The following is a 23,592-nucleotide window of genomic DNA, read 5'->3' as shown; positions in this document are numbered from 1 at the left end:
CAAAATCGAACTTTCGTTTACATCCGGTGAAAGGATAGATTTTTAAAGGAAATAGGATAAGACCTTATACCTCAGGGTAGACCTCCTAATTTGCTTGCTCAAATAAAAACAAACAAATGTCTCTTATACTGTTGTTTTTCAAAATAAACTTTCAAGAAAAAGACAATACTTTGTATATATCCAAACGAGGATCATTACGAAGTTAACGTTCTTTTTTTCAAAACATCTTTCGAAAGATAAAACACTTTGTATACATCCACACAAGGATCATTACAAAGTCAATTTACAAAAGTATTTAAAACCACATACAAGCATTTCAAAGCAATTAAAAAGAAGTGAGCTAAGCAAATTAAAGAGCCCATGGATAACCATGGATACAAAGGGTGCTAATATCTTCCCTTTGTATAACCTACCCCATTACCCAGAATTTCTTAAAGGTCTTTTTCTGTTTCTTTTATAAACCTTTCCTTAATTGGATAAAATAAAAGTCGGTGGCGACTCTCTGATTATCAAAAACACAAAAGCAGAAAGAAAAGAGTCAGTTCGCGTATCTCTCCGCGAGAGGTATGGTAAAACCGAGTGCATGTGTAATACGGTGAACTGACTTTTTATCGAAATGTCGCGGTTAAGCAAGAGTCGCCACCGACTTTTATTTTATCCAAACAAGTTAGAAAGGCTAAAAGAAACAGGAAAAACCTTTTTAAAAGAAAACGGGTTCGGGGGTGATTATGCAAAGGGAAGGTGTAAGGCACCCTTTGCATCCATGGTTATCTATGGGCTCTTAATTGTTTTGCTCTTTGTGTGAAAAGAAATGTAAAAGAAAAAGAATAGGGACTTTAGCTCGTAAATGAGCATAGTCCTTTTGAAGGATTATGAGAAAGAATATAAAAAGTTTAGAGCAAGGCAAAGCAATTAGGGGCAATTACCTTAAACTTAGATGATAGGTTTCTTTTAGCCTTCTAGGAGGAAAGGGTCTATCCATGCCATGAGAGGGCAGGAAGCCTTTCATTTGGAGATTGAAGGGTCGTCGAGATATCGTTCGCCTTAAAACTGTCCCATGCCATAGAGAAGCAGGTAGTCTAAAGGGAAGGATCAGAATAGCCTTTTCGTAGGCAGCCAGAAGATACCTCAGCCTTTTCGTAGGCAACTTTCGAGGGTCGAGATCATGTTTAGTGTATCGAAGGCAGCATCATTAGGGACCCATGATCTTAATCGAGGCAACATGGATGAGGTATCCTCGTATTCGAGGGACATGGCTATTCTGCAATAACACAAGGCAACAAGGCAACAGGCAACAGAGAGGTTACCCCAAAAGTGTGAGTGTGTGCACCAATCACGTGATCAATTCAGAATATATTATCTTATTTAAGTGATGCTAGTTTAATTCAGGGTTGCACTCCCTAAAGTTACTAACCACAACAATTGATAAACAAATATAATTAAAGCAAATACGGGGAAGGGGAAAATGAAACCAGCGGAGGAAAGGGGAATTGAAACCAGCGGGATAACAATATTAATAGGTCTAACACGAGTAATAATTAATAGCAGGGTTTAGGGTTACCGATATTCGAAGCTTTGGCAATTGGCAAAGCCTGAAAAGGTGGAAAAATAACAAACAAAAATAGCGTGAGTGCATTATCGGTTCAAATGTCAATTAGGGTTAACCCTAATTTAATATAAATAAAATAGAATAAAATAAACAAAATATTTAAAATAGAAAAGAACACTTAGCTTTTGATTTGATCTGATATGGTTGGCAGTCGGAGAATCTTGATTAATCCATGCATGCGTGCGCAAGCTATGAATGTACAAAACAATTCGATGCTCACGATGGTAGTACCTCACAAAAACAAGACAATGGTAGAAAGAGTATATGTGACAATTAAATTCTAAAATAAAATTAAATATTTTTTTGTATTTTTATATGAGAAACAAAATTTAATAGATCTAATCTAAACTAATAAAATATTTTTGTGTTTTTATATTATTAAACTAATTAAATAAAATACATCTTTTTTAGATTTTTATTTTTAAATAATGATTCTATAAACTAAATTAAGCATATAAATCAAATAATAAATCAAATAAACAAAACATTACTTATAAAATAAAATAATGACATTAAAGTTAGTATAAAATAAAAAAAAGAACAGTAAAGATAGAATTATACGTAACGTAGCAGTTGCATTTTCAGTCTGTAACAAGGTGAACACTTCGGTACCCCTTAAAAATTATTGGGTATCGGTACCCAAGTGAGATGTATGTTTTTAATTGGGCCACGTATAACATATTTGACATCATAATTGACATGTCATTTTAAAACTTATTTAAATTGATTTTTATTTTAAAAGTAACCATTTTAATTTATAAACTTTCAAACTCAAAACTGACATCATAGAACAAATGTGCATCTTCAAAAAGATTATATTTTGTGCTCTCTTCCTCCTACTGTGATTCAATCATTTCTGTATAACGAAGAACAACTTGATTCTTCTTTAAACTTAATATCTATTTTAATATGTTTTCAAATCACCATTTATATCTATGTAATTTTTCAATTCAATTTCATTACGCCCTTTCTATTGTTCAGTTTCTCCATTAAAAACCAATTCTTAAAAAAAAAAAACTCAATTAATTCTCACTTCCGTTGCCATGGTAGGTACAAGACTCTAAGTCCAATTCTTCGACATGTAACTGCATGAAAACTAACGCATGATATTTAATATTAGTACAAAAATTAAAAAAATTGTTCAATGTTATTTTTATAAAAAAACAATAAATTCTGATTTTAATAAGTTGCCATTTGGAATCCATGTCATCAAAAGGTATGAGTACCCATCCAAACAATTGGGTACCTAAGAATTTACCCGGTAACAAACCAAACTTTGTATTGAATTGTCAATTTTAACTTACACCAATATAGGCATGACACATGGCAGCCTTGGTTTTAAAATAAAAATAATAATTAATAGTGCATATGTCAAAGATGAGGACGTAATAAGAATGCAAAATCATCCTTTCCTCATCTCAATCTTTCTCTGCATTGTTCTCAAAATCAAACAACAAACCAAGTTTATCTTGAAATAACAATCATCAATTCTACCATGAAGAGTACAACAAAGAGAATCTAACCTTCCTAGTGCCGGCGATTGGATTTGGTGGCGGTTGTAGAGGTGTTCCGATCGGAGTTGGTGTTTTTGACGTTCGATGCGGTGGTTGCGCGCAGCGAAGCGGCGGACTCGCGGTGGGGCTGCGATCGGAGGGGTGAATGCGCCGTCAGACTTGTAGGCGGCTCCGAGTTGTTGTTTAAGTGCTCTATGCCGGCGGCGGAAGATAGGAGACGGTGATGATGTTGATATTGTAACGTCGGAGATCCGTGAGGCGTTGGATTCAAATCGGAAGTGGTCGGTGTACGCCTCTGAGTTGTTTTGTTGAAGCTGAAGCGCTGTGATTGGAGAGATCCCGCGGCGGTTCGTCGTTCGCGGTGGGGGTGTGCGGTGGTCTTGATCGAAAGCTAATTTCCCTTTGCTTTTTATTTTTAGACTTTCAGCGAGTGGAACACCAAAACTGTGGGTAAAGATCAGACTCTAACTTCACTTCCTGTCTATTGAAAACAAAAGAATAAACATGGTTATTGTTGTATTGAAGATTGAAAGGAAAAATTATAATTTGATAGTGTAAAGAAAAATTTTATGTGAATTTTCTCTCAATCTTTTTCTCTGTGATTTTGCTGCTGGATTTTTCTCCGATTCCTTATGAATCTTGTTTCTTTCCGCTTGTTCTGGCCTTCTTCAACATCTACCATTTTCTGAAAAATCTGATTGAGACAACAATAATGTTAAGGTAATTTGTTAGTAAATTGGGACAAAAAAATACAGTATAACACAATTGTTCGTGGGGTTTCTTTTAGTAAAAAACGAATGTCCAGTCTATGTAAAAAAAGGGCTTAAATGCAAAAAGTTATATGGAAAAGAGGCATTTTTTAATTGTTGGAATGATTCTGTATGTAAAGGGAGAGGTAACTAGGATTGTTAGGATTGTTAGTGAAAGAAAGTGTTAGTGTGAGGCAAGGTTTTTTTTGTGTGAGAAAAGGTTTTTTCTGTGTGGAAAATATTTACAGGATGGTGGTGGAAAAATAAGGGTTAGTTTGTTAGAAAAAATCAATTTAAACCGAATGGAATCGAGGCTAGAATCGTGTACGGAACACTTTCCTTATAGTATTTCAAGCACTCCCAATTTGTCTTGGAGTTTCTACGCAGGAATACCCAGGATAATTCAGCCTTCTCGAGTTTGCGCAAGACCGACGAAAACTCGAATGTAGCGAAGAGTGCTCTGGAATTATTCTACAGGATTTGCATTTTTTTTTATTAAGAATTCTGAATCCAAAGTTATGATTTTATAGGCCATGCTGATATTGTTTCACAAGGTAGCGACCCTTGGTGAAACAATTTCTTTTCCAAGAGTTATGACTTTTGGCCCACAGCATGGTTCACCAACGGTTGCAACATTTCATGAAGAGTTGTCAACTTTCAAATTCAAAATTCAAATCCACTATCATATTTTCCTTGTCATTTTGGAACACACCCATATTATTAATTATAATTAATAATTTACAACAATCCCACACTTGTTCTAATAATGACAAGTCTAATTCCAGAATATAGAAAGCAAAAGAGTGTTAATACAGTTAGGTATCTTTCGATTTGAACTTAACCTTAGTAAAGACAACGCAAAGCCTAATCGGAACATTAGGTAGCTATGCTTTGAACCGTTATCCCATGTGATCAGACCGGCGTTACTATACACACACTCTTTAAAGGTTTTTCGCCTACATATCTCGCCTAGCACTATTTATGGCCATGTGCTTTTCCCGTTTTCATGAATTTTCCTTGAGAGAAACTCCAACTCTCACTTTAAGACGGCACCATCTTGAAATTCATATAGGTGAAGTTCAGTTTGTATCTATTTCTTGAGATACATATCCTCCTCGATATAGAACTTCATTAAGAGTTTCTAAAAACTCAACCCTCAATTATGTAATAGTCAACATTGTCACAAAATGTTGCACCATCTTCCAAATCAACGACTTGTTGTTACCCATTGAATCTTAGGTTAAGATGTATTAACTTCAGATTGGGTTGCTATCATTGTTGGAACACTTATTCAAGGAGTTTCAACCTCGCACCTTTTGAGATTGTCTTTACTAATCCATGACCATTGGTTTAGTAAGAGAATCATTTAACTTATAGATCGATCGTATATATGTGAATGAAATGATTACATCTTTAATCAATTTTCTCACGAAAGAATGTCTAAGGCCTCAGTGCCCAAACTTTTCATTTTACACTTATCTGAATTCTTTTGCTAAACTGGCTTAACTGTCACGTTGTGTTAACACCTTTGAAACACCGTGTTTATAGCCAATGGAACTTCCAACAGAAGGTCCCTCAATCATTCAACTTCTTTGACCAGTGGTAGAGATATCCACATACTATGGCTTCATGGTCAAGATAGTGATGCATCTTTATTTATTGCTCTTCCAAGAAATCTCACCTCCAACTAGTGTAAATATCCACGTAGTTGTAAATATATGATCTCCAACACTCGATATCCAACTCATATTGGTATATCCTTCTAATATGGCAGGAAACCTACCATAATGGAGGTCAAGATTTTGATTTTTAAAAAATAATCAAAATCCTTGTGATAGCCTCCTAATGCTCACCATTTGTACTTCTAGTAAATCTACTCATTTACTAAGTGCAAATTCTATGTCAGGTCTAGTACATTACATTAGAAAACCAATTTCACTTGCGTATTCTAATATAGCCACATTTCTTCCATCATCATTTTGACACTAAGGTCAAATTGAATATTCACTTTCTTGAAACGTGATAGTTTGAACTTATCAAGAACTTTCTCAAAGTGTCTTTGACTAAGTTTATAACCCCCACTATTTTTGCATTACTTTGATCTCCAAAAGAGTGTCAATTAGTCCAAGATCTTTCATCTTGAATGTGGTTTTCTGAACCCCCACTCTTTCGTTTCACTTTGATCGCAAAGAGTGCCCACTATTTCAAGATTTTTCATCTTGAATGTGGAAGTTAGAAACCTATTTGTTTCTAAGATTTCATTCGTCTCTTTGATAATGATCAACATGGAGACAAAGGAATATCACAAAATTCTTACACAACTTTGTGTACAAACACTTATCATAAGAATTAGATGAAAAAGGTTTTTAGATAATCATGCATGATGATGCAAGAAGGTTTTTAGATGAAGTGAGAGATTAAATTATGAGCAATTTAAAATATTATAATATAAATTGCAACGAGTACCTTGGTTATTTTCACTTCTCTCAAATCTTCACTTGAATTTATATGTTAAACCTTCTTGGTTGACGTGCATGACATTTTTGATCCTTTTCCTTCTTTGATAGTCTTTGTCTTCATCAAAACTAGATATAAGATATATTCTTCACAATCTCCCCCTTTTTGATGATGACAAGCTCTTTGAATTCTTGTTTTGATAAGATTCGGGATTCTCCCCCTAACTTGTGTGTCTCCTCTTTAATTTGTAAGTTTCCTCCTTAATTGGAGAATCTTACAATGACGAAGTCAAACTTTTAATGTCATTGTTTCAGTGCTTGCTTTAATCTATACAAAGATTTGACAAGCTTTCACGCCTTTTGTTCATTACCAAGAAGCACATAACCTTATGATTTTTCCATGTAAATCTCCTCATCGAGATATTCATTTAGGAATGTCGTTTTGACATCCTTTTGATGAATCATAAGGTCATGCTAGGAAGCCAAAGCAAACAAAATTATAAATTTCGTTGTGCTTCCTTCTAGTACATGTGTTGAAATAATCAACACATTCCTTTTGTCTAAAACACTTAGTTAATCATCTATATTCGTAGATGTTTAATGTACCATCACTATGATACTTCCTTTTAAATATATATATCCAAAATATATTTAATGCATGGCAATCGTTGACGAACTTTTGATTTGTGTTTTCAACAATCCTTGGAGAACCTTCCTCACAAGGTTTTTAACTTGTGAGAATCTCGATTTTTTTTTTATCCTCCGCAATAAGGTTCTCAAAATTCTATATAAGGGGATTTAATAAGACTCCAAATTCATAGAAGTCATGAACCATCTTTAAATGATCTTCATGTGTCCGAATTTATTATATGAGTGTGTTCTAAAATGTGTCCGAATTTATTCCATTCGGTTTAAATTGATTTTTTCTAACAATCTTATAGTATTTCAAGCACTCCCAATTTGTCTTGGAGTTTCTACGCAGGAATACCCAGGATAATTCAGCCTTCTCGAGTTTGCGCAAGACCGACGAAAACTCGAATGTAGCGAAGAGTGCTCTGGAATTATTCTACAGGATTTGCATTTTTTTATTAAGAATTCTGAATCCAAAGTTATGATTTTATAGGCCATGATGATATTGTTTCACAAGGTAGCGACCCTTGGTGAAACAATTTCGTTTCCAAGAGTTATGACTTTTGGCCCACGGCATGGTTCACCAACGGTTGCAACATTTCATGAAGAGTTGTCAACTTTCAAATTCAAAATTCAAATCCACTATCATATTTTCCTTGTCATTTTGGAACACACCCATATTATTAATTATAATTAATAATTTACAACATAGTTGTCGTACCTGAAAAAGAGAAAGTCAATTGTTAGTGTATATATAAGACAAAATTAGGTTAAATAAAATAAATAAAAAATTAATTGGGATCCAAATAATTAATCAGAAAATAATCAAATAAATTGATTCTTTCTAAAAATAATTTACTTGCTCCCCAAGTTGTAAAAAGTGTTAAAAATAAAACAAATAAAATTAAAAGCTTCCTTTTTGGATTTTTTGAATATTTCATAATTTTTGGTGATTTTTTAACTAAAAAATGCCTAAAAGTGAAAATTGACCATTTTTAAAAATGCCTATTTAATTTGTGCAAAAATTAAAATAAAAATAATAAAAAATGATTTTTTGTGATTTTAAATATGAATGAAAGTAATATTAAAACTATAGTTAGAAACAAAGTAAAAAAGAAAAAATGTTAGAAGCGGAATTCGAACCCGGGACCTCTCGCTCTTGTACCTTTTGCCCTTAAATTCTTACCACATGTGTCATGTCACTTAATTGAAATAAAATGACATTCATAATCACGTGAGGGCAAATTTTGGGGTATGACAGCATGACAGCACGACAGTTACCAATACTCGTAGCTTTGGCAGTCGACAAACCCTGAAAATTGGACAAGAAAGAAGAAACAGAGGAGTGAGTGCGTTATCGGTTCGAAGGCAGCATCATTAGGGTCACATGACCTTTATTTATCGAGGCAACATGGCTGAGGTATCCTCGTATTCGAGGGACATGGCTATTCTGCAAAAAACACAAGGCAACAGGCAACAGGCAACAGAGAGGTTACCCCAAAAGTGTGTGTGGGTGCAACAATCACGTGATTAATTCAGATATTTTATCTTGTAAATTTAATTATCTAATTCAATTGACAAGGCTTGCACTCCCTAGGATTACTAACCACGCAGTTTAATATGGCAATAACAATAGCAATATGGGGAAGGGGAAAATGAAACCAGCGGATCCCCAATAGGGTTTGGCATAAGTATAATTAAAACAAAAAATATTAGGGTTAGGGTTTAGGGTTACCAATACTCGTAGCTTTGGAAGTCGACAAACCCTGAAAATTGGATAAGAAAGAAGAAACAGAGGAGTGAGTGCGTTATCGGTTCGAAGGCAAACACAGTTGACCCTAAAAATAAAAGAATAAAGAAATTAAAAGAAAACAAATAAAATAAACAAAATACTTAGCTTGGCATTTGATCTGATATGGTTGGCGATCGGTGGAAGCCTCGGAGGTAAACCCTGAAAAAGGAAGGCAAAGGCAGAAAAGAAGAGGGTGAATGTAGGCACAGTTCAAGAAAAGTTAAGGGCAAACCCTAAAATCAAAAGGAAACAAAATAGACTTTTAAAAATAAATAGGGTACTTAGCTTTGAGTCTTGATCGGGCGCGTAGTCGGAAGGTATTTGGAAAGTCGACCCTGAAAAGGCTTAGAAACAGAAATATTTTCAGTGTAGGACAGGATCTTCGTAAACCTGATTAGGGTACAAAGTAAATAAGAAACACGAACGATTTAATTAATTATTGGTCTCGCGACCTAATTAATTAAATCGGGATAATAAAATTAAATCGAGTGTAAAAATAATTTTTATGGATTTTTTGGAATATGAATTTTATAAATAATATAAATAATTAAATATAAGAAAACAAATAAGTATATAATTAGAACAAACATGTAATTTAAATATTAAATAAATAAATATTTAATAAAATAAAATTATTATAAATAAAACATAATAATAAATATATTATAAATAAAAGAAAAAAAAGTATATAAATAAATTAAACAAAGTAAATAAAATAAATGAAAACTATGTAAAAGAAAATAAAAATAAAAAATATAGGAAACTCAGCTTATGATTGGATGTGGGCAGGCGTGTGAGGCTTATGGTGCACTGGCGTCCTAGCATGCGTTGGATTTGATGGCCCAGTAATCTAACGGCTGGGACCGAGAGGTGTATGGTGGTCCTTTTGTATGCGAGCTGCGTGAGATGTTGTAAAGAGAAAATACAAAAAAAGAATGCTAGAGCCAAGGGTCGAACCCCTGACTCTAGGGTGATCAGCAAGCGCTTCTCACCACTCCGACCAACTCGCTTCACGTTTATTAAGTGCTCCCAACGAATTATAATAGGAAGCGAATGAGATGGTGAATTTGTGCGCGGAAATTCCAAACGGACCAATGAAACGAAGACAGCACATCATCTTCTTCGCTGTCACCTGCAGTCTCATCTTTTACAGCGTTTTTTACAGATTAGCTGTGAAAACGTATATTTATTACACCTGCGAATTATCAAAACCTCACACATGCGCAAAAAACAAATTCTAACACCATAATCCGATTCGTTTTGGCCATACGAATTCAACGACACCTATATCAAAGCCTAATTCGCCCTAAATCAAAAAGTCCCAAATCAAAAGTACCGAACCCTAGCATGGTGAATTCTCGGATGCACACATAACAGGCAAATTACTTATCCAGAATCATTCCAGGCATGGTAACAAACACAAATATACAACTCAAACTAGTAACTAACCCGTGCGTACGCACGGGTTCTGGTCTGGTATGCGCATTTGCTAACATAATATATTTATTTTAAATAAAAAATTAAAAAAGAAAAAATATTTAAATCAATAATATATTTTTTCCCGTATACAAATATTATTTATGTTTAGGTATCATTTACAAAATATATGGATCAATAGTAAATTTTCGTATATAAAAATATTTAAAGCAATGATAGATTTTATTTCCGTATAAAATTTTTGAATCATAAATACCATTTTTCGTATATAAAAATCTTTAGATCAATAATAGATTCTTTCCCGTATACAAATATTATTAATGTTTATGTATTGTTTACAAAAATATATGGATCAATATTAAATTTTCGTATATAAAAATATTTAGATCAATAATAAATTTTTTCCCGTATACCATTTTTTAATCAATTTTTTTTATCATAAATCTTTTTGTATATCTTTGGTTAGCAAATGGTATATGAACAATGATGATGATGATAATGATGTTGATGATGGTCACACTATTTTCAAAATGAGGTAGGATCTTAGGGTCAAAAATTGGGGTACAACAGCTTGCGCGGATTTTTGTATTGTTACCCGTGCGTCCGTACAGGTTCTGGTGTAGATCATGAATATGTCACCAGTTTGTCATGAGAATCGAAAAAAATTATAAAATATCAAAATATTATTGAAAAAAAGGAAAAAAATTTGATTACAAGATAATTGTATAAGTTTTTAAAAACTTCTCTTGTTAAAAAAAAACTATTAAACATATACTTTATAAAAAATCATTGTGAACAATAGGAAAAATAAGTTTTTTTCAGGATTAATAGAGTTATAATAATAAAAAGATTTATAAAATTTAATAAATGAAACAAATAAATTGATTAATTGAAAAAAAAGTAAAAAATAGAAATAATCATTAGAGAATAATTTCATAACTAAATTTAAATAATTAATTTAATCTATTAAAAAATTCATCAAAATAGAACCCAAACAATAGTTAGTAGTAATCTAATACGTATTAAAATGATACGCATGTCTCGTGAAAATAATAAATTTCCACTAATTATAAATATTTATAATATTTTGTTGTTTAAAATAAAAAAGGTATTGTGGTGATAGTGTCCCGTGAAAACTATTTAGATGAATAGTTATCAATTTTAATTAGTATATAATTGATTTAAGAATGCAATTATAAAAGTGTGACCATCAACTTAAATTCTATTGCTTTTGAAAAGAATAAGATATTCTTTAGTTAATAATTATACATAATTCATATACAAACTATATCATCAAGACATTCTATTTTTAAATTAATTTATACTTTCACTTTAGAAAAAAACATATTTCATGTATATTTCATGCATGATAAAATAAATTATATAGTCTTGTGGGTTCTATCATATTATCATGTTTTAAATGCTTCAAAAATACATTAGAACCATGTGGGCTATATATGGAAAGGTTAATAGTAATTGACAACATAAGATATTATGATTTGTTAGCATATTCCATCTGTTCATATCTTTTGTAATGTTATTGTACAAAGACTTTGATTTCATAATTGATAAACATTTGAAATAGCAATGTCCATACTATTTGGTGAAACGTTGACAGGATATTAAAGAAAAAGTTGAAATTCACCTATAACTTTTTAAATACCAAACTCTGTTGATAGACATGATGTCAAATTTAGCAGGGACATCATATTGTGTCATTGTGATGTTGACATCAACTTTATTAAATCAAGGGAGTTTAAGTGTAAAATTATTTATGAGAGGCTTAAAAATTTGATTGTACAAGTTGTAGATGGATTGTGCAAGTTGTATGAGATAGGCTTACACATAGGATGAGCTAGTTTCTACATATGTATTGACTTTAAGTGTTAGGCATATATTGATTATTGTCTATCACTTGCTATTTTAGGCGTTGTAATTACATATCATAATGGCAAACCATTATCAATAGTCAATACTCTAATACAGATTAACGTGAGTTACAGTATAGTAACTTCGAAAGATATGAAAGATAAAAGTCTGGAAGAACAAAAATCCCATAAATAATCCCATAATGAAAATATAGCACAAATAAAAAATATACTATAATTAAATGACAGTAGAACAAAAATCTTAAGCTACGTTGGTTGCTTATACAGCCATTGCTCATTCATCTAAAAAACCAACTCTGAATTTGAAAGATCGGGCTGTTGTGAAGACATCGCAAAGTGTTTTTGCTGTTGCTGCTCAATCATATCGAAAGTCGCATTTTTGGTAGAGAAGTCTGATTGTTGCTGAGACACTGCTACTTGAGGTTGCCACTGCATGCATTTCCCCTGTGACACAATTTTCACATGAGTTACAAAATGTTATAATTCAATCTTATGTTTGGATGGTTAATCAAATAATATTAACAACATGAGAATGCAAATGTTCCTGAAGGCAAAGCATTTTAATCTTTAGATGATTAATTGATATGCTAATTTCTACCAACATGCTCTAGTGATTAAACAATCCATCAGAGGCTCAACAAAATCAACAACTTTTTTATGATAAAGTTTTTCAATTTTGAGGTTGCTGAAAAGTTAGTTATATCACAACAAAATCTATCTATTACAATTTTCACATTTCCAACATCACCAATTCAAAACTCAAATAATCAAATCTAACAGATACACCATACATGCATCAATTAATAATTTAAGATATGCAAATTATAATCTTTCCCATGAATGATTTGAGTTGGTGAAATATCTGCTTAGAGAGAGCCAGTTGTATGTTTCTACAAACACGAAAAATAACGCCACCTAAGATATTTACTTCCTGTAGCCTTAAGTCAACTGAACAGATTTTACCAAGTTGAAATGTAAAATGACTACAAAACCAAACCTTTTCCCAACTTTACTAACAAAAATACTGCAACAAAATTCAGAATTGAAAAGGCCCTACAACATGAAATCGAGTCAGAAAATATCAAAACAGTTCGGGATTTAAGCACGAGCAGATCAGTTCAGCCCATAAAAAACTCAAACAGAAAAGAAAAGGAGAAAGTTCAACGTTCCAATTGACTATACCATACCTTCATGAACATACTCATGAAGCAGCCTTGCAACATCATCATCACGCTAATCTGCATGCTTCACAATCTCCAAACTTCCTTTTCATCAATCTTGCACCTAACTGTGTATACCAATATCGGACCTGCTAAGGCTACATCACAAAATCTGCAGCAAAGCAAAGAAATGCATACCTGCTACAACACCATTCATATCAGTTCAATCTAAATTAACCTGCCCTGTACCATAAACATAAACATAGCCAAATTACTAACTCCTATAAAACTGTTCTAACTCATTTCCTTTTTCAAGGCAAACATGGATTTTTCAACAGTTGAGAATGATCGTTCTGTTTTCAACTAACCCTTAACAGTTTTAAACCTAAGTGATCATAAAGTGCATTGGGGTATTATTAGCAACGCGTTCAACTGCACTTCCCTGTTTCATTTTAAACATCGAAAAACCAAAAAAAAAAGATCATAAAGTGGCAATGGATCTCAAACTTTGGAAAAAGAATATTAGTTTGCTATTTACCTGCACTGGGATATTAATAGCAGCGCGTTCAATGTGACCTTTATAGTAGTGTTGACCTTGTAATATCTCGGGGAACCATCGTGCTCGTCCTAACATATTTGACTCACCAATATACTACTGTAGGAAAATGTAAACAAATTAGATGGATAAATTGAAATGTAAAACAGACATCTACATGAAAGTCAACAAATACCAATAGAGTTTCATCATCTCCTAATATTTCTCCTTCTCTGCTGAACCATCAGTGCTTTGATCAACAATCTTAACCTTTCCCAACACAATATCAAGTTGCACAAAACATTATCAAATAATCAGTTCAAGGTGAAAACCAGTTCCAGTAATTAAAGAAAATTCAAAATAAACATCTAGCTTTTATAAACCTTCAATGATTAGAAAAGTAATCTTACTTTTCTCAATTGGCCATCCATTGCTCTACCTTTTTGTATATACATGTCTCTAGTTTGGAAAGACCTAAGTACTAAATTCAGAACATCATGCAAACTTAAAAAAAAACTATTAAAAGTCTCATATATAAAAAATATAATATGCAAAGAAAATAGTAGTCTTTCATAGTCAAGACGAACAGTAGCAGTATTTGCGCATCGAAGAACTCTTAATCCAATATAACTATTAAACTTATTATCTTTTCCAGTCTTGGAATATTCATTGGATCATAAAAAGTCTCCATTGTAGGTTGAGCTCCCACAACACTATAACCTTATTATGTTTTGCAACAATTTCCATTGTCGGTTGAGCCAAAGTAAATAGTCTTTGTACCAAGATTCATAATACAACAATCTAACAATGAAGATTATAGAACAACAAAAAATTGGTTGGAACTTGAAACATACCATATTGGAAAAGAACTTGCGACCGAGATCTCCTGAAACCCTAATCCCGTGGAAGGGTCGGATCTGGAAAAAAAGTCATGTTAATGAGAATTGACAATGGATAAGGTCAAAAATCATCAAGAAAATAGCTGCAGAGCAAAAACAACCAAAACCCTAGTTCATCATTTTCCCAATTTTACAAACCCTTCAGAAATTATCAGAAGAACATTATTCATCAAACATCAAAACCTCAAACACAGATAAATCCCAATATTCATAAAAAAACCTAAACAATTTGTTCATCATTTCCCTTAAAATCAAAACCCTTCAGAATCGTGAGAGAGGAAGAGAGATCAAGAACAAAAACCAGAAATACCTCACCCGAGATTCAGATTCGTAGCTTTCGTCATCATCTTCATAGATCTTCAACCAACTCAACTCATTCATCTTAAATCGTCCAACATCGTTCATCACGAACCCAACAACATCAACATCACCATCATCGTGTTCATCATCGTCCTCAGCGCTCAACAGAACAAACCGTGTCAGGAAAGAATACAAATTGCATATGTAGGAAGAAGGAAGAAGGAAGAAGAAGAGGGAGAAGGAGGAAGAAGAGAGAAAGTGAAGGAAAGGACGAGAGAGAGAGAAGGAAGAACGGAGGAAGAGAGAGAAAGAAGAAAAAAGTTTGTGGATGAAGAAAGAGAAAGGGTTTTGAAAATTAAAAGTGATATGATGAAGTAAATGTGAAAAAGCATCAAAATAGGCTTGCTTTGGTTGATTTGGAAACAAAAAGAGCTACGTGACATCAGCGTTTTGTTTATTCTGACAACCAAAGGCAAAATTTAGTAACTATGTAGTTGTAATGGAACAAAGTGACATCATCGGTTGGAAAAAGTAAATTTTGGACAACAAATACCCCTATTTTAGACACATGGCAGATATAGAAGCAGGGACATAATGGTGTTTTCCAGAACCATTTCCTTTTCTATATTATAGATTCATTGATGAGGCATGAAACGATGTAATCGAAGGATAAAAGAAAAAACACAAACCGTGGGATAACGATGATGATTCTGAGAGCGTTGATTGTAGGTAATGGTCTGGAAAGCTTCAAGAAACACAGGAGAATGTATTGCAATGCTTGGAGCGCTTGGAATTTTCCTCTAACCTTGAGTTCGGTTTCAGAATTTTTGAAAAGTTTGAGAGCTTCACCAAAGCTGTTCTGGCTGCAAAACCGTGTCCAGCAAAATCCTCTAATCCTTGGTCATGTTATGCTTATATAACAAACTGATCTAGGTTAACAAAATTGGAGTGAATCCCTTTAAATCTTTGATTGGGAAATTGATTGAAATATGATTTTTCAATCTTTCTACTTTTGCCAAATTTCAATATTTTTTATCACTCATGAGGAGCACGAATTTGTGTGAAATATGGGATTAAATGATGATTGGATTTGATTCAAATAAGATCTCCATTTGAATATTTGAATTTCATATGATTTAAATAAATTAATCATCATTTTAAATGATAAAAAATTCATAAAAAATCAAACAATGTTCAAAAATTCGTGGTGATTGATTTTGAGACTTTAAATGACTTGTCGATCAAGATTGGGTAAAAAGAACTTGGGCCCATTTGCAAAAAGTTTCAAGTTTCTTCACATTTTCCCCTAAAAAATAGTCCAACCTTGACAAGGCCTATCTCTCTCAATTTTTAAGGTATGGAAGTGTTCTAGGGCTTTTTAGAAACCTTAGAGAGTCCTCTAACCAGTGTCTTTGGTCTCATATCAAAACTATTTTCCATGCTCATTTTATGTCCTTTTGAAAAAAGTGTCTTTTTGTTGACTTTTGAAAAGGATCTATAATGTTTTGATCCATATCTCTCAAATGAAGTATTTTTAGACTTGGCATGTGAGATACAATTTTGTAGAGAATCAAATTTACTTCAAAATGAGCTTTGGATGGAAAATTTTGGATGTTCCATATGAGAGTTATGGCTGGTCAAAGTTCAATTGACTTTTCCTATGCAAAACCCTAATTTAGAAACTTTCTGATTTATTGATTTTTGTTCTTTCCTTGATGAACCATGATCAATTTTTGATCAAATGGTGAATCATACTTCAATATGAGGATGTTGACAAAAAATCAGGAGTTTTGACTGTGGTTTGACTATTGTTTGACTTTTAGATCAACCAGTCGATTATTGATCGTTTGGGCCATTGACTGAGCTATCCTTTGAATCAGGGCTTGAAATTTGGCATATAGGTTATTTGAATCATATGAAAAGTTATGAGGTCCACTTGGGTTGTCAGAACTTGATTTTTCTCTGAAGAAATCAAAACCCTAGTTTTATAGCCTTTTGTAGAGGAATGTGTCTAGGAGCTTTGTGTATTGATTTGGATTTGTATCAGAGAAATAGTATGGGCAAATTTTGGGGTATGACACTGAGGTCTGGGTTGTAAGTGCAAGCATATACCCATCAATAGTTTTTTATTCATGGCAAACATCTTCATTGAACAAATATCAAGCTACAAGTGAATGATATAAGGAAAAGCAAGATTTTGGCATGTTTGGACATCTTAGGTCGACTCAACACAAGCCTAGGTCGACCTAGAATACTACATCCATCTTGTGGAAGAAATTGGTCCAGTTAGGTCAACCCATTATGTCTCTAGGTTGACGCAAACTGAAGGAAGTAAAAAGGTTTCACTTCTGCTTTATTTAGGTCGACTCAACAAACTGCCTAGGTCGACCTAAAACTGATGAAAACCAAAAGAACCAAAGTCACCTGATTTTAGGTCGACCCAGAGACCCACCAGGTCGACGCAACTGAATACAATTTGGAAACTGCTGAATCTGTTCCATTTAGGTCGACCCAAGCAATCGAGTAGGTCGACCTATCTCCTCAAAATTTGCCAAATTATGTGTCTGCCTTCATCTAACTGTGCTAGCACCTATATATATATATATATATATATATCATTTTCAGCTAATTATTAAAGAAAACACCAACAACTGAAATATACACAAAGTCTTCTCATCTTCTATCTTCTTCTCAACTCCAACACAATTACACACAACAATTCTTGTGGTCAGGGTTTGTGATCAAGATTGATAACGTCCTTGGAAAGGAATTGAAGGTTCCTAGTGGGTGAATATTTGTGGGGTTATTGGTGAATAAAATATGCGGATTTTGTCCTCCAAGATTGGTGAATTTTGGGGGTTTTTGTCAAGAGGCTTCATCAACGATTCAGCTGAGTGTAGAAGTTGAAGAACAAGGGTTCGATCAATTCACAACACAACAGAAAGGGAATCAACGACAAGCTCTTGGAAGATACTTGATCTGGCTCAAGATCAAGGGGAAGAAGATACAAAGAATCAACATATTCAGTTTATCATTATTGCTTTGTTATATTCTTTGTATAAACTCTTTTCAATCATAGTGAAAGACATCACAATTCCCCTTTGGAATTGGGGGCAGATGTAGTCGTAGCGAGGACGATCGACGGACTGCCTGAACAAATATCGTGTTGTTATTGCTTTTATCTTTTCGTTTACGTTGTGCTTAATTCTGGTTATAATAGCAAATCAATTAACGTATCAAAGTGTTAAACTTGTGTGATAAGATTCTGCATAAACATCACAAGTCACCACACATTGATTCATAATTCAATTTGGTCATTATACACGAAGTGTTTGATATATTGCTTTCTTCATTAATCAAAGTCATTGGAAACAAGGTTATCCAAGTAAACACTTAAACAATTTATCGCATTATAACTTGTTGATTCTCTAATAGTTTTCATCTTCACATCATAATCAGTTTTTGGTTTAAAAACATATCTGATCCTTCCCATAGCGGTTCAGAATAGATGCGAGTCGATCCCTAAACGCTCTCGCCATATTTTTTTTAAAAAATCCGAATAAATTCTGAAGTATCTATTCACCCCCTCTAGATACGTAGGCCTAGCGTCTAACAAGTGGCATCAAGAGCTCTGGTTTATTCCTTGCTTCGAGAAACACTTATCAGACAAATGGCTTCCGGACCTAAAGGGGCTCACAGTAGAGCTCCAGTTTTCAACGGTGAAAACTATGGCTATTGGAAGGATTGTATGTGTGTTCATATCTACTCCATTGATAGGAACATTTGGACAACCATCGTTAATGGTCCTTTTTAAATTACTATGACCAATGTGGCTAGTGCTGTCATTCCTAAACCAGAAACTAGTTGGAATGCTGAAGATGAAAAGAAGTATGGATACGATTGGAAAGCGATAAATATTCTGATCTCAGCTCTATGAGTTGATGAATACTACTGTGTTTCCCATTGTAAAACTGCTAAGGCTATGTGGGACACATTGAAAGTTGCACACGAGGGCACGAATGATGTCAAACTTGCTAGAATCAACACGTTAACTCAAGAGTTTGAACTCTTTCATATGGAAAGTGGTGAATCCATTGAAAATATGCAAAAGAGATTCGTACATCTTATAAATCGTTTAAATTCTCTTGATAGACCTGTTTCCAATGCAAATGCTATTAACAAAGTTTTAAGATGTTTAAACAGGTAATGGCAACCCAAGGTTACAGCTATAAAGAAAGCAAATGGTCTAAATACCTTAGACATCACCATTCTCTTTGGTAAACTTGAAGAACATGAGCAACACCTTAAATGCCTTGACATGCATGAGAAAAAAGGTAAAGAAGGATAAGAACATGGAGAAAGAGGTAGAGAAGAAGTCAATAGCTCTAAAGGCTTCAAGCTCCAAGACCTCAAAGCAAGAGAAAAAGGATAGTGATACAAGTGATGAGGAAGACTCGAATGATGAGGAAATGGGACTGTTTGTGCGAAGATACAACAAATGCATAAGGAGAAATGGAGCAAAACACCCCGACAAAAGTTTGATTAACTATAGGAAGCAATTCAACAAGTCCAAACAAGATGATAACAACAAAGGAAAATCCAAAGGTCCTTGTTTCAATTGCGGCAAAGTTGGTCATTACAAACCGGATTGTCCATATCTCAAGAAGGAGAAAGACAAGAATCAAAGCAAAACTCACAACAAACCTAGAAGAGCTTATATATCATGGGAAAGTGATTCCTCAAGTGAAGACTCATCAAGCAATGAAGAAGAATCTGCAAACTTATGTCTTATGGATCATCAACACAAGAAAAAGAAACGTGTAAGTCATCTTAAACCTGAAATTGTCGATAAGGTATCGCATGCTCAATTAAAATTATCTTTTGAAGAACTACATAGAGAAGCCTTAAAACAATCTATGTTAGATATTCAAAAGAATAAAATTGAGGAAGATCCTCCATCATGGTTTGGTTGTGAGACACGTCACATTTGGCAAAAAGAGGTAAGAGATCTTAAGGGGAAATTAGATAAGGCTCTACAACCAAAAGTGACTTTTGCGGTTGATCCTAATAAATTCAAAAGATCGTATACTCCTTTATATAGCAAATACACTTTTGTACCAAAAGTATCAACTAGCAAAACACCATATTCTCATCATATTACTTGTTACTATTGTTGCAAAAAGGGACACACCATTGAAAAATGCAAATTTAGGAGGATTCTAGTTTATAAAGGAGTATTTCAATGGTTGCCTAAGTGCAACAATTTATGTACTCCCTACTAAGGACCCAATGAAAATTGGAGGCCTTCCACTCTAAATTAATTTTGCAGGAAAAGTGTCTTGACATTGCCGAAAGGTTGTGATTCCTTGATAGCGGATGTTCAAGACACATCACGGGAGACATATCACTTTTTGTTGAGTTTCATGCAAAGAAAAAGGGGTATGTCACCTACGGAGACAACAATCGGGGAGCTATACTTGGTAAAGGAAGTGTAGGTAACCCATCTACCACAACCATATCTGATGTATTACTAGTAGAAGGTCTTAAACACAATATCTTAAGTATTAGTCAATTGTGCGACAAAGATTTCAAAGTAACTTTTACAAATTCTGTTTGCACAATCGAACATATTAAGAAAAGAGACATTGTGTTTAATGGCACAAGAGTAAACAACATTTAATGCTAAAGCAGACGAAGGCATATTTCTTAGTTACTCTCAATCTAGTGATAAACTTGATGAAAACAGAATTATCACTAGAAACAAAGCTAGGTTGGTAGCTCAAGGCTACAATTAAGAGGATGATATTGATTATGAGGACACATATGCTCCCGTAGCACGTCTTGAGGCAATTCGCCTCTTACTTTCTTATGCTTGCTCAAAAGACTTTAAGCTATTCCAAATGGATGTTAAAAGTGATTTTCTAAATGGTTATATTAATGAAGAGGTCTATGTAGCTCAACCACCCGGTTTTGAAAATTATAAGTATCCAACACATGTTTACAAGTTGAAACGTGCTTTATACGGTCTCAAACAAACCCCTAGGGCTTGGTACGAGCGTTTAAGCAAATTTCTACTTAGTCAAGGATACTCTAGAGATAAAGTTGATACTACTCTTTTCATTAAAAGAAAAGAAAAAGATATAATTTTGGTTCAAGTTTTTGTAGATGATATAATATTTGGGTCAACTAATGCAAAACTTGTCAAAGAATTTTCTAAGCTTATGCAGAGCGAATTTGAGATGAGCCTCATGGGGGAATTGAACTTCTCCCTTGGTCTACAAATCAAGAAGCTAAGTCATGGAACTTTCGTTAGTCAAACTAAATATTGCATAGAATTTCTAAAGAGATTTGGGATGAGTGAGGCAAAGGAGATTGACACACCTATGGCCACAAATGGTAACCTAGACAAGGATGAAAACGGTAAGGAGGTTGATGTAAAATTATACCGAGGCATGATAGGCTCTCTATTGTATCTCACGGCCTCAAGACCGGACATTATGTTTAGCATATGCATGTGTGCAAGATACCAATCGTGCCCAAAGGAATCACATCTAAAGGATGTAAAAAGAATTCTACGATACCTCCGTGGAACTACCACATATGGTCTATGGTTTCCTAAGGGAAATGAATGCTACTTGGTGGGATTCTCCGACTCCGACTTTGCTGGATGCTAATCTGACAGAAAAAGCACTAGTGGCACATGTCATCTATTCTCAAATTCATTGATAAGTTGGCACAGCAAGAAACAAGTATCAGTCGCGTTATCTACAGCTGAAGCAGAATACGTAGCTGCCGGAAGTTGTTGTGCACAGATATTGTGGCTCAAACAGCAGCTTATTGATTTTGGCATCAAACTTGACCGAATACATATCATGTGTGACAACACAAGCGCCATCAACTTAAGCAAAAATCCTGTTTTACATTCACGAACCAAGCATATAGAAATAAGGCACCACTTCTTAAAAGATCATGTAGAAAAAGGGGAAGTTGTGTTTGAACATGTTGAGAGCAAGAAACAATTAGCGAACATCTTTACTAAACCTCTTGCAACCGAGCCTTTCTTGAACATTCAAAGAAAATTAGGGATATTGGATATCTCTAATTTGAGCTAAATTTGGTTATGTCTATCTAATTATTTTCTCGTCTATCTATTGTTTATGTTCATGCTAACATTCTTCTTTAGTGTGAAGGTAGTACGAAACTGGTCAAGGATCGTGCTACATTGATCAAAGGAACATACTATCTCTTATACCATGATGGCAACATATATGAAAATCGAGAAAGCGGTAACATGTTTGTTGTTCACTTCCAAAAATATTATTGATTCTGTAATATGCAATCAATTAACATGATTATAGTGACATCCTATGTGCTTCTCAATAGTTCTCAATTACATATAGATTGTTCATCATGAGCATAATGTGTCAAGTTTAAGAATCATAACAATCAACATTACATGTGGTAGATTAAGCATGCATATTCAATTCCTGACTATTTGTTGCAATACATGCATTTTGGACCATTTTGAGTCGACCCAAACTGACCTTACGTCGACCTATTGAAGTTTTTTAAAAAAAAAGGAGAAAAGGATTGCCAGTTATGTCGACCTAATCTATCTATAGGTCGACCTACTCTACTGTCAATTAAAAGATGAAGCTACTGCTTCATTTAGGTCGACGCAACCTTCTCCTTGGGTCGACGTACTGAGACTTAAATTCCCAAATTTGGGACTTTAGGTCGACCCGGGCCATGCATCTTTTATCTTCATTCATTCATATTGCATCTTCCTCTTCCTCTTCCTTTTCCTCACTCTGGATTGCATGTTGGAGCAACATGTGTTGACGCATGGCCCTGTTCAGGTCGACGAATGACATTTTGTGGAAGCCTCTGGAAGCCTCAGGTCGACCTTGAGGTCGACTCATCAACATATACAGGTCGACGCACACTTCTCATAGGTCGACGCACACTTCTCATAGGTCGACGCTCACTTCTCATAGGTCGACGCATGGTTCCTTAGGGTTTTGTTCCTCCAATATCAAGCGTGATTTGGGTTTTTTTACGACTGCTTTGCTTCACAATTATTCAGCTGTGCTTAAGGGTTTGAGGGATCGGTGATCCGCTCAACAAGCTAGCAACAATCGGAGAATAGGGAAGGAAGGATCGAGGTCGAGATTCATCAAGATCATCGACATACACTTGGTTCCACTTGAATCAAGGGAAGAAAAGATTTTAATTTTACTGCATAATTGTAGTTGGTGATTGATAATTTCTTCTCTTGTGAACAATTTGTATTCGATACAATTTATCCTAATTCTATTTCATGTTCTTTTTCGTTATCACAATTTTCTGTCAATTTTAATCTAAATAAAATATAGCACAAAGATATTTTTGGGTTCCTGTGAAGTGTTTAGCGAAGAGATTTGCGGTGATTAAGTGTTTACAGTGAGAGAAGAGACTTGTGTGAAAAAGAGCTTGAAAAAAAAAAGGTTTGGGTTTCTCTGATGTGTATTGGAATGATTTAATTATTATTTTATTTTTGGCATATTTTTTAATCAAATTTTTGTCAATTTTTAATTTGATATAAAATGGTTGTACGATGAATAATGAGTTCGATTCCCTTAT

This window comes from Vicia villosa, linkage group LG4 (assembly GCF_029867415.1).
Source record: "Vicia villosa cultivar HV-30 ecotype Madison, WI linkage group LG4, Vvil1.0, whole genome shotgun sequence".
NCBI lineage: Eukaryota > Viridiplantae > Streptophyta > Magnoliopsida > Fabales > Fabaceae > Vicia > Vicia villosa.
This window is presented reverse-complemented; position numbering follows the sequence as displayed.